Genomic DNA, 12,749 nt, shown 5'->3' on the forward strand with positions numbered 1-12,749 from the left:
GAGGTTCGTCGGCAGGAAAAAGGGACCAATCAAACGGTTTCCAACAAGTCCAACCCAAACATTGACCCGTTCAAATTGAACCTGGTGATGATATTCAAAACCCCAATGTGGGTTGATGTCAGACCAAAGATGGCTGTTTTGATGATTAAAGGGCCCATCTCTAGAAAATGACGCTTCGTCGGAGAACAAAACATGGCGCAAAAATTGTCTATCTTCTTGGACAGCATTTAGTAACCAGTTGCTAAATTCATAAAGTCTTTGATGGTCTCCGTCAATTAGTCCTTGGTGGAGCGTAGCTCTGTATGGGTGATAGCGATTCTTACGAAGAATTTTCCACACACGATTTGCAGAACAACCCAAACCAGCAGCGGCGTAAGCGCAACTGTGACGAGGATATGCCACAAAGTACGCGAGTACATTGTTCTCGAAGTCTAAATCCGGTTGACCCAATCCGCGAAACCTAGGTTGCAAGTTACCAAATTGATTGAAATCGTGAATTGCTCGTCTTACTGTATTTACAGATGGTGCTCCATTTGGATGTCTTTCTGCGAAGATTTCAGTCACTCTTCTAAGGTTTTGCGCTGCTTCTCCATAGTAAATGGCAACTATCTCGGTACGCTCAGCTACTGAATAACGAGGCATTGTTCGAAATATTATCAAACACTGATAATAATCTCCCAAAGTTTTCCTTTAAATACCCAATGCATGTTTAGGATTGACCTATAGCCTCGTGTTTTTTAAATCCGGTCGTTTTTTTAACCAAAGTTTCAACTGGATTAGGTAATTCGGTTTCAATTATCGTTTCAAACAATCGTAATTTGGCTTCACCAACTTGTAAATTTTTCAAGCTCGAATTTTCACTGATAAATAAATTGTTTTTCGTCGAGTGAACAATTTTTAAGGGTTTTCGATGACGGCCTACAACTTTATAATAGAAATTTTTTATCTCGCACCTAGTGGTCGAAAAATAATTTTTCAAAATTGGTGAAAAACATTACCGAAAACGCTCAAATTTCTCAAACTGGTGTCCCCCGGTATAGAGAATTGACCTTCCAAATTTGAAATCGGTACTATAAATAGTTTTTGAAAAAAAACACTTTTCCGAGCAAAAAAAAAAGACCCTGTATATGAACCACTTTTGTAAAAACTATTTTAATATACTTATTAAAACCACTTTTTGTAAAAACTAGTTTATTAAAACCATTTTCTTTGAAAGCACGTTAAGGAACAATTTTTAGGAACTATCATTGACCTAATCAGGTCTTAGGACTTCCATTATTTGTCCATCCACTAAAAATGGAGCTATATATTTAGTGAAAAAATGTTTAAGTTTAGGCAAAAGCGTTGTACTCCAAAAATGGTCGTCAAAATTAATTCTTTCTCTAAATAATCCATCTTCTTTCGCTTCGGTGTATATCACAAAATCTGCCCAAGTCAGCTTTTTTACCGCCATCTCCTCCTGTACCTGGGAATAATAATGGGATTTTCTATCTAGTTCAATTAATCCAAAATTATTTCTTTTTAAACAAAAGCTAGGAAAGTTATCAATAATGGTCGATATTTCCATTTTCCTAATGTCCGTTCCTTTAATTGACGCTAAACATTTTATCTCCAAAATCCCCGGAGTAATTTCCATTGGATCTGAAATTATCCCATCTCCACTGGCTCCGATAAAAGAGTACTCTGTCATCAGTGACAATCCACTAGGTTCTACTTTGAGATTAAATAGCTCTTCATATTTGGCTCTAGCAACAGGTTCCAAATTTCTCCCACGCAGGATAGCGGGAGGTAATCTGGCATAGTTATCCAGTTTTGAGGGGTGCAATATTGAATCCACAATTGACGTTGGAAATTTATTTTCCCTGCAACCTAAAATTAGTCCAAACATTGAACTCGTTGCTCGTCCTACTCTCAATGTTTTCCATAAAGTGTTGGAAGATTGATCACTCGTTTTTTTTTTCTATGAAGTCCACTAATTCTTGAGAAATTTTCTGCTTTTCAACGAAGTCCTCTAACGTAGACTCACTCACAATTTCGAACGTCACAGCTGTAATCAGAATTGTTAATACCTATTAATGTATATATAAATATAGTTTCTTTACTTACCCGGATGAAAGATAAGATTTGTTGCTTGTGTAATCAAACTGTACGACTCATTGCTGGAGGTTGATATTTCAACCTCGTTACTATGACTAAGGAGCGTTTCATTAACAGTTTCGGTGTCACCATCAAGGTCCCAGAATTGTTTCGCTCCAGTTTGAGGATAAATTTCAATTAGAGCGCTAACGAAACCTTTAATTCTTTCGGGATCTTAATCCCTATGATCAGGGTGCCTGGGATCAAAAATTTTCCATTCATCCTTTTCAGTTGGAGTGTCCGGAGATTCCTTTGTCATGGAATAAAGTTTGGGTCGGTTTAATGTTATTTCACTGAGTGGCTTTGGCTCAATATTTCTCAATTTTGGTGCTTTCCAACCACAAATTGTTGAAGTACAGGAAATTTGAATGTCTCCAGGTGTCATGTCTGCATACCTTTCCAAAAAAAGGAGCAAAGCACCAACGTGACTACACCTACCAGATTTCCTAAATTGAGTAGATAATTTAATATTGCATAAAATGTTATTATTAAACAACGCTCTGATTTTTGTCTTTTTCTCGAAGTACTTTTTCTATCGCCTCAATGTAATCCTTTTTTCGCCATTTACTCTTACAATTAATGGATAAATTGCAGCAAAATACTTTTAATTTCTTAATATTTAACTTGATAAGATTTCCCCTATCCATTTCTACCTCCATCTTGACTCGACTATTTTTTTAAGAACCAATCATCGAACTGCGTGTGCGCCAAAGTTAGATCGAATAGGCTTATTTCGTTTTTATTTACGTCTTTGCTTAGTATACAGGGTGTTACCGATGGTATGTCGGAAATTACAAGACGTTTTCTATGGGTCACAATGAGTACAAAATGGCTCAGGCCACTGGGTTAAAAATAGCTGCCTGTCTTAGACAATCCGACGGGAAATATTTCGAAGGTAAGGATTAGTGTTGTTACTTTTCCGACCAAATAAAATGTGGAAAAATTTCGAGAAAATATTTGCAAATCAGAAAAATAAAAAATTGAAACCAAAATTATTTTAAAGGATTTTTAACTTTTTATCAATATAAAATGTCTAATATCAGTGAACATACTACAAAACATTAATAGTGTTACATTTTTAATCAGTTTAAACTAGTCTAGAGGTTTAGTTTTACTTTCATATTCGAAAAATTGATGCGAAAATGCCGCTTTATTTAAATTTGCAAAACAATATATTAGACTTATCATGGAATGATTAAAATACGAAAAAATTTCCGACTTACAACAATAGTTAGGATATATATTTCTTTGATTGTAATATTGACGCGATGATTGCAGAAATCTAATAAGGAAATGAAAACAATTTGGTCAAGGAAAAAAATAAAAGTACTCTTTGTCGTCAATTTTAAAGGTTTTCGGCCAGATTTTGATGGCTCGTATCTTCGACCGGAGGCGATTTTGGGCTCAAGTGAATTGGACCATGCTTACTCGTGGTGACTCTTACATCATCACATCTTGTAATTTGCGACAAACCTTATCGTAATACCTTGTAAACATCCACAAACCAGTTTACATTGCCATAATATTTCATTATAATAAGTTTGATTTATTTGAAAAATATTGCTTTATTGATAAAAGTTTGGAACGTGTACAAAAATATTTAAAAAAAAATTATAAAAAATATCACTTGTTTTTTAAAGTTAAGTTTACGTTTTGACTAGTTCTGCTAATTGCAAATATCGGATATGTGCTCTTTGGAGAAACCAAGAAATGGTAAATGTTTTTTCGACATCGGCCATTGAAACTGGAATTGACAAAATCTTTTTGCTAGTTTAGCAAGACGAGGAAACCTCGATTCGTTTACCCTCTAGTAATAAAGGGGTCCTGCTCCCACATGTTTAAAAGTGGATTCCTAAAGGTATCTGTCTAATTACTGCGTTTTAAAGGGAGCCGTCGATCAGCACTATAATATACAAAACCGCAGAACAATTTAAAAGATTAACACTTAAATCTTCGAAGTTGCTATTAGTGCTATAATTAAATTAGTCTTCTGCCGTTGGGATTTAGACGTTTAGATGTTTTTTTTTAAATCCTTACTGATTAAAAATGAATATCTCAGAAATCTTATATAACATTTCCCCGATTTAAATTTAAATTTAATTAAGTACTTCGATGTCCGAGCATTACGAGAAAACAACTAAAATCTGGGAAATGGTCGGTGCATTCGAAAACTTATATTCCGTCGACGGTCGGTGATGAGGTTAGCTGGAAACAAGCACTCAAAGCTAAAGTCCTGGCAGACTTCTGCACAAAGGTTTCAAGGGAGGATCCCTACTCCCTACCTTACAAACTGGCTACTAAGAAGGTTAATTACAAAAATGCAATTAATGGCATCAAAAAGCCTGATGGTTCTTTAGCCATAGGTATTGAAGAGACGTGGTCTACTCTGTTGGATACTCTCTTTAAAGAGGACGATGCGGAGGTTCACATGACAATAAGGGAGTCATTGCACGAGGAATTCATGAGTCAGAACGATGATCTGTTTACGAGTGATGAGATTTTGGAGACCATTAACTCTTTTAAGGGCAAGGTGAGGATGGTATTAACATCGAGGTATTCAAGATAGTTTTCTTAGCTGGTCCAGTTGTGTTTGTCAGGCTTTTCAACGCTTGCCTTAGCATGGGATATTTCTCTAAGCTTGGGAAGGTTTCTAAGCTAGTCTTTCTGTACAAAGAAGGCAGAGACAGGCAGGACGCAAAGGCCTACAGTCCAATTTTGTTGGTTCCGGTGGTAGGGAAGGTGCTGGATAAACTGTGGTCAAGAAGCTTATACTATTTCTTACATCAGCAACAAATTAATAAATGAGAAACATGGGTTTAGAAATAGTCGGTCAACAACTCACTGTCTTACCAATATGGTAAACAGAATCGGGGAGAAAAAGACAAATAACTGTCTTTCGATATAGAGGGCGCTTTTGACAATGTGTGGATTCCGGGAATTTAACACGGTTTAAGGAACTTTAAATGTCCGAAAAATACATACGAGACGTACGTTAACTATCTGATGGATAGGGGGGGCACTGGTGAGGGCAGGCAGTACCTGCATATGTACGAAAAAGGACAGTGGTTAGTTTTTGTTACTAACATTTATCGAACCAAATAACATTTATTGACCCTGCAAATAATTTAGAAATTACAATGAGAAAGCAGTGGGATCCTGAGAGATCAAAAAATGTTGCATCCATTCGTATGCTCTATTTAAAGCGCTTTAAGAAACACGTTGGGTTATCCATGGCTCAAAAATAGTGATACTCTTTCGCCATAATAATTTCCAAAAAAAATTATTATATTTTATAAACTCTTAACATAACAGAATCTCATTTAAATCGGGGAGCAACAATTTATTTAAAAAGGTTTCTTAAACCTTTTTCTTAGGATGAATCTTCAACTTTTTACCTAATTTCCGATCTTTCACTTTCCATAAGACCGAGTCACACAAAAATTGATAAAACAAATCAAACTAATTAAAATTCTGCACGATATATATTTAAGCCTTTAATTACATGAGATACATGTTCTTAGAGATCAATGCGCATGGGCCTCTCGGTCACAATGTTTAAAAAATATACACAGATGCTTTAAGCATACTAAACTGCAAATTTATAGTAAGTTAAATAGACAGGTAACGAAGCTAATAATGCAAACTCCAATATGAATACAGATTATCAAATAGAAGCATTTAATATTTAAAGCTTCAACGGGTGTTTCGAGATTTGGTTCAAATAACTTCATACACTGCAAAGGAATATACGAATGTACATCAACAAGATGATTTTGCATTCCAGATTCAAAGTGCATTACGGACCTGTAAAACAAATTGCTTTATTTGTGATTATAAAAGGAAATTAAATTTCAATTGCATAGCGTTATTTCAGTAAAACAATACACAATGAAAAATATTTATATTACTATTAGTAGAAATATGTCACGCTATCTTTTTCAGTTCCAGGTGCAGTTGTCTTCTGAAGCCAGTTTTACCTTGCAACAAATCACACCGAAAAGTTAAACTTAGGACGCCCAAGTAACCTTATCAATAATTTCATTTTCAATTTTTTCAATTATAATATTATAAAACTTCAGAAATATTCTTAAGGGGCTAAACTCGGGACTGCTGGATTTATAGAAACATAAAAAGTCCAATTTCAAACTAATAATTAAGAGACGTTAACGTGTCATCACCCGAAGGTAATTCAAACCCATTTTCGAAACAAACGGGGATTTTGAGCGGCTTTCATCAAAATGATAAATTGCGTGTAAAGGTTCATTATCCAAAGAGGGAAAAAGCTAAACCCTAAAAATGTTACTCGTACTAATAGTTTTTAGAGCTTAAAATAAACTCGGACCAAATAGATGTTGAATCTTTTTACGGAACCACCCCACTCCTCTTTTTGTACCCCCCACCTGATTAAAATTAGTAGTAACAACTCAATTAAAATTATGAAATTAAATAAATCCTAACCAATAATAAATCTAAAACCTAAATACCCATTGTAAGCTCAACTTAAAATTATAAACCATATTTCTTGGAAAATAAATATAGACCCAAAGGGCCAAAATCTAACAATGTAAAAGGGAGAAGAACACCAGATATTGGTATGACACCGCCAAAATTTTCCAGCGAGCCCTGGTATTTCCACTTATTGAAAGACTATTGTAAATGCAGGTGGTCATCACTCGTTCATCGCCAATATCCTGCTCTCCTCCTTTCCCTAAACAGAAAACGTTAGATTCTATTTGGACAACGATTCCACCAGTATCTCAAACTAAACTTTAAAACTTCAACCAAAAAATAAAAACTTTTAAACTCTTTAAACTGTGTGTGATTAATTTTTAATTTTTCACAACTGCCCAGTTATTTTTGCAGTCGGTAACTGAAGCAGTGTTAGCTCTCCCAAAACAAAATAAAACCTTAAATAGAGAGAACTCCAAAAATACTAGTGGGTTTTCTACAATAGATCTTTGAGTCTAAAACGAAATAAATTGTAAATAAAATAGACAATCTCCAACAGATGAGTGGTTTCGCCCTATTTGAGGCTCTTCAGTACAGTGCAGTGAATCTTTGCGCGCAAAAAAGAAACTAAGCCTAACCGTTAAATATTTCCAAAAGCGGATATTAAAATAAACCAGAAATTAAGTTTAAATTAACTTCGCATCAAAATGAGCCAATTTGGAAGAGTGTAAAATGAAGGTAGAAATAATTGAAAGCCCTAACAAAGAGTCACATAATCCAAAAAGCGTACGAGAAATAGAGGCTGTAAATTTCACTTTGTAAAGTGCTTTTGGCCGTCTTTACAAATAATAAGCCTCTGGCATGGTTTCATTTACAATTCGTTAAAATACTGCTTTTCGCGAAAACAAATTTGTCAATACATTTCTCAGAAAGAGAGCCTAGAGAGAAGAATGTAATTGGCTCGATTCTTCTTCGTTACTAACATTTTTTCCGAAAATATATTTCACTTTTCCATTAAAATAACTAGGGCGTCACAAAACCCCAACGGGTATTTTTAACAAAAACCTGATCGGAGCGAGCTAGCGACAATATAAATAATTCAAATATTGAACACACATTTAAAGAAATTAAGGTAATAACTTTTATTTTAATGACATACATATCATAGTAGTTTCAGCATCCCCAGTTCTTTTTTTTTTTGGAAGCTAGTCCGGTCTTATTATTGACTATCAAAAGTCGTTCTAAATTTGGAGGGCGAAAGGTAATTGCACAATATATTTTAATATTTTCATTATAAAATTTCCGTTTGCCATTATAAAATTTCCATCAGAAAATTACGTTTGTCATTATAAAATTTCGTCTGCCTTCCGTTTCTAATATATGCTTAGACGTTCCCTTTGCAATGCTGGTGCTTACAACCACCAAATGAACCCGCTTTCCTACTCACAAGGAGACTACCCGAGGTGGTTATCTCCGATTTTGTTCAAACTCGGGTGGTAAGTAGACCTTCATGTAACTTGAAAATCCCTAAAAGGGTGGACAGGAATGGGCTTTCGTTTTGCCATGGCAACCAAAAATATTTTTGACAACTTTAATTTGATTTTCTCTATGGAAATTAACATGGTAAAATCGAAGATTTTGAGGGTCCCCCTTACAATATTTTTTCAGAATATGAAAAATTTCATCAACTAGAAACATAATTCACATCATGGCTCAATCTGGTACATTTGGACCAATATACGTCAATTTGGGTAAATATGAGTAAATATACATATATTGGGTAATTACGAGTAAATATACCTAAATTTACCCAATTTACCAATATTTCTCTCTCTCTCTCTCTCTCTCTCTCTCTCTCTCTCTCTCTCTCTCTCTCTCTCTCTCTCTCTCTCTCTCTCTCTCTCTCTCTCTCTCTCTCTCTCTCTCTCTCTCTCTCTCTCTCTCTCTCTCTCTCTCTCTCTCTCTCTCTCTCTCTCTCTCTCTCTCTCTCTCTCTCTCTCTCTCTCTCTCTCTCTCTCTCTCTCTCTCTCTCTCTCTCTCTCTCTCTCTCTCTCTCTCTCTCTCTCTCTCTCTCTCTCTCTCTCTCTCTCTCTCTCTCTCTCTCTCTCTCTCTCTCTCTCTCTCTCTCTCTCTCTCTCTCTCTCTCTCTCTCTCTCTCTCTCTCTCTCTCTCTCTCTCTCTCTCTCTCTCTCTCTCTCTCTCTCTCTCTCTCTCTCTCTCTCTCTCTCTCTCTCTCTCTCTCTCTCTCTCTCTCTCTCTCTCTCTCTCTCTCTCTCTCTCTCTCTCTCTCTCTCTCTCTCTCTCTCTCTCTCTCTCTCTCTCTCTCTCTCTCTCTCTCTCTCTCTCTCTCTCTCTCTCTCTCTCTCTCTCTCTCTCTCTCTCTCTCTCTCTCTCTCTCTCTCTCTCTCTCTCTCTCTCTCTCTCTCTCTCTCTCTCTCTCTCTCTCTCTCTCTCTCTCTCTCTCTCTCTCTCTCTCTCTCTCTCTCTCTCTCTCTCTCTCTCTCTCTCTCTCTCTCTCTCTCTCTCTCTCTCTCTCTCTCTCTCTCTCTCTCTCTCTCTCTCTCTCTCTCTCTCTCTCTCTCTCTCTCTCTCTCTCTCTCTCTCTCTCTCTCTCTCTCTCTCTCTCTCTCTCTCTCTCTCTCTCTCTCTCTCTCTCTCTCTCTCTCTCTCTCTCTCTCTCTCTCTCTCTCTCTCTCTCTCTCTCTCTCTCTCTCTCTCTCTCTCTCTCTCTCTCTCTCTCTCTCTCTCTCTCTCTCTCTCTCTCTCTCTCTCTCTCTCTCTCTCTCTCTCTCTCTCTCTCTCTCTCTCTCTCTCTCTCTCTCTCTCTCTCTCTCTCTCTCTCTCTCTCTCTCTCTCTCTCTCTCTCTCTCTCTCTCTCTCTCTCTCTCTCTCTCTCTCTCTCTCTCTCTCTCTCTCTCTCTCTCTCTCTCTCTCTCTCTCTCTCTCTCTCTCTCTCTCTCTCTCTCTCTCTCTCTCTCTCTCTCTCTCTCTCTCTCTCTCTCTCTCTCTCTCTCTCTCTCTCTCTCTCTCTCTCTCTCTCTCTCTCTCTCTCTCTCTCTCTCTCTCTCTCTCTCTCTCTCTCTCTCTCTCTCTCTCTCTCTCTCTCTCTCTCTCTCTCTCTCTCTCTCTCTCTCTCTCTCTCTCTCTCTCTCTCTCTCTCTCTCTCTCTCTCTCTCTCTCTCTCTCTCTCTCTCTCTCTCTCTCTCTCTCTCTCTCTCTCTCTCTCTCTCTCTCTCTCTCTCTCTCTCTCTCTCTCTCTCTCTCTCTCTCTCTCTCTCTCTCTCTCTCTCTCTCTCTCTCTCTCTCTCTCTCTCTCTCTCTCTCTCTCTCTCTCTCTCTCTCTCTCTCTCTCTCTCTCTCTCTCTCTCTCTCTCTCTCTCTCTCTCTCTCTCTCTCTCTCTCTCTCTCTCTCTCTCTCTCTCTCTCTCTCTCTCTCTCTCTCTCTCTCTCTCTCTCTCTCTCTCTCTCTCTCTCTCTCTCTCTCTCTCTCTCTCTCTCTCTCTCTCTCTCTCTCTCTCTCTCTCTCTCTCTCTCTCTCTCTCTCTCTCTCTCTCTCTCTCTCTCTCTCTCTCTCTCTCTCTCTCTCTCTCTCTCTCTCTCTCTCTCTCTCTCTCTCTCTCTCTCTCTCTCTCTCTCTCTCTCTCTCTCTCTCTCTCTCTCTCTCTCTCTCTCTCTCTCTCTCTCTCTCTCTCGCGCGAGCAACCCGTGGCTCATACCATTCCTCTTTCTCTTGCGCCACCCTCCTTTGAAACTTACTCACGGATGGACGGACAAAACTTTCCCATAGAACTCGATGCTAAGAGAGCTACGGTCGTTCCGCTCAAAAAACACTTTTTCTTTAAATAACGTTCAATGTTATTAAATTAAGTTTTGTGAGACAATTTAAAACTAAACAGTAGTTAATGGATCACAAAAAAGAATACTAACCAAATTTCAAGTGAAATGTGGATAAATAAAGAATTTTTCAATGATTAACGTTAACCTCAGCCAGTTTATGAGTATGTTGAGACGTTACGCGCGCGTCATGGTCTAGGGTTTTGCTGGCATGAGGAGGGCGCTTATTCTTCAATCGTAACGGAAGATGTGAGTTTTAGTGAGCCAAGGACAAACCGAGAAGAGGTTTAGGGTAAAGGGACTTCATATTAAGAGCATGAGCTCATTTGTGAGCCTTCGTCTCAACATTTCCTTTTCCCAATTAATAAAATAATAAATTATTATAAAAGTCACGTGAAAAATAAACAAGGCATTTGTTTAATAGCATACGCTTTCGAGAAGCATTAGAAGGACGGTGGTTCGACACCACCAGGGTGACCAGGCTAAAGAACTTTATACTACAAAGTAATTCAAATTAAATATATTATAAAATAATACCAAAAATAGTCATTTTCCATACAGGGTGGAAGCCTCAGCCGTGGTCCAGTCTCGGTACTTCTCCTAGTACACCAAAGTGCTGCGGATCGAACACTTCTACAGGCGCTGGTAGGCCAAAAATAGACCAATGGGAGAATAGGATGCATCAGCCGTGGTACAGCCTAGGTACTTTTCCTAGTCTAAAAATAGACCAATGGTGATTGGATAAAGATGCGCTTCTATTTATGCCATTGGTCTATTTTTGGAATACCAACGCCTGTAGAAGTGTTCGACCCGCAGTACTCGGGTGTACTAGGAGAAGTAGCGAGGCTAGACCACGGCTGAGGCTTCTACCCTGTATACAAATTGGTTGATAGTTGGTTATTTATTTTTCAAATATCATATGAAAGATTTGTAAAAATAAGGCTATTTACATTTTGTATATGAAATCCTTGACGATATTGTCTAAACCTTTTCTCATTAGAAATGCTCCGGGTGTTGACATATATATAACAGTTTGACCAAATGATTTCCCGAAATTCATCTCGATACAACCACCGGCAAATTCGAAAAGCGTCAAAGCGTAACCATCTTTCGGCAACACAACGGCTCCTTTATTCGTTAATATTTCTACAACTGCGGAAGCATCTTTATATCTACGCAATTGACTTAAGACTTGAGGATATTCAACCTTAATTACATTCTAGAAGATAAATAACCATATTCACTATTAGTCAGGTTTAAAACAGAAAAATATTAAGCAAAGCATGCGAGCCATTGTCAAGGAGTTTAGAAACCATTAAAAACTTTCGAGGTAATTCGTTCTCGTACGAGAAAATTAAACAGAACGCGTGCTTTGGGATTTTGGCTCCACCTACATTATTTTGGAAACTTTCACCATGGGAACAGTCCTCGCTTCCGGTGGCTAAAGGGGGCCTTGGAATCCGCTATGCCACCAAGTGAGCTCTCCCCGCTTTTTTGTCTTCGTTCTCGAGCGTCTCCGATCTCCTTCGCGAAATTCTCCCAGATTCCTTCACCGATTCGGAAGACCAAGTATTTCTTGACACCCTCCGCCAGTGGGAACTCCTTAGCGTTGAAAGTATACCTTCGCCAGATCTTTGGAAATACCAACGCGCTTGGGAAGGCCCTGTGATCGACAAAACTTTATCACTTTTAGCTGCTCGGGCTTCAACTGACCGGGATAAAGCCCGGCTCATATCGGAGAGAGAAGGGTTACCCCTGGGGGATTGAGATAATGAATCTGATATCTTATCTCAATCCCCCAGAGGTAACAACAAGATTTTCTCTCTCTCTGCTTTCCCCCTTTAATCCCCCAATCGCCCAATGGTAACAACAAGATTTTCTCTCTGCTTCCCTCCGAGTTATCACAATCCCCCAGCGGTAACAACAAGATTTTGTCTCTCTGCTTTCCCCCAATCCCCCAATGGTAATCGCAAGATTTTCTCTCTGCTTCCCTCCGAGTTATCACAATCCCCCAACGGTAACAGCAAGATTTTCTCTCTCCGCTTCCTCTCCGCATTCGCCGAAATATAATCGCCAAGATTTTTCCTCGTGCAGATTTCTGGAGGATGGAATTTGCCTCTCTCTACTCTTAACCATAATTTCCACTATCGCTTCCGAACCCCTTAATTTCTAATCTTTAGGCAATAAAAACAAGAAATATACATTTCCAATTTTATTTTACTTTTAATTACATGATTGCGTAAAACAGGTTCTAATATTAGACCGACAATATAAATAACGCGTTTAAATCGTATTTTATCATATCACTCCCCACCCCCCTTTGTTCACCC

The sequence above is a fragment of the Leiobunum rupestre genome, chromosome 6 (genome assembly GCF_980474605.1).
Source record: "Leiobunum rupestre chromosome 6, qqLeiRupe1.1.hap1, whole genome shotgun sequence".
Taxonomy (NCBI): domain Eukaryota; kingdom Metazoa; phylum Arthropoda; class Arachnida; order Opiliones; family Sclerosomatidae; genus Leiobunum; species Leiobunum rupestre.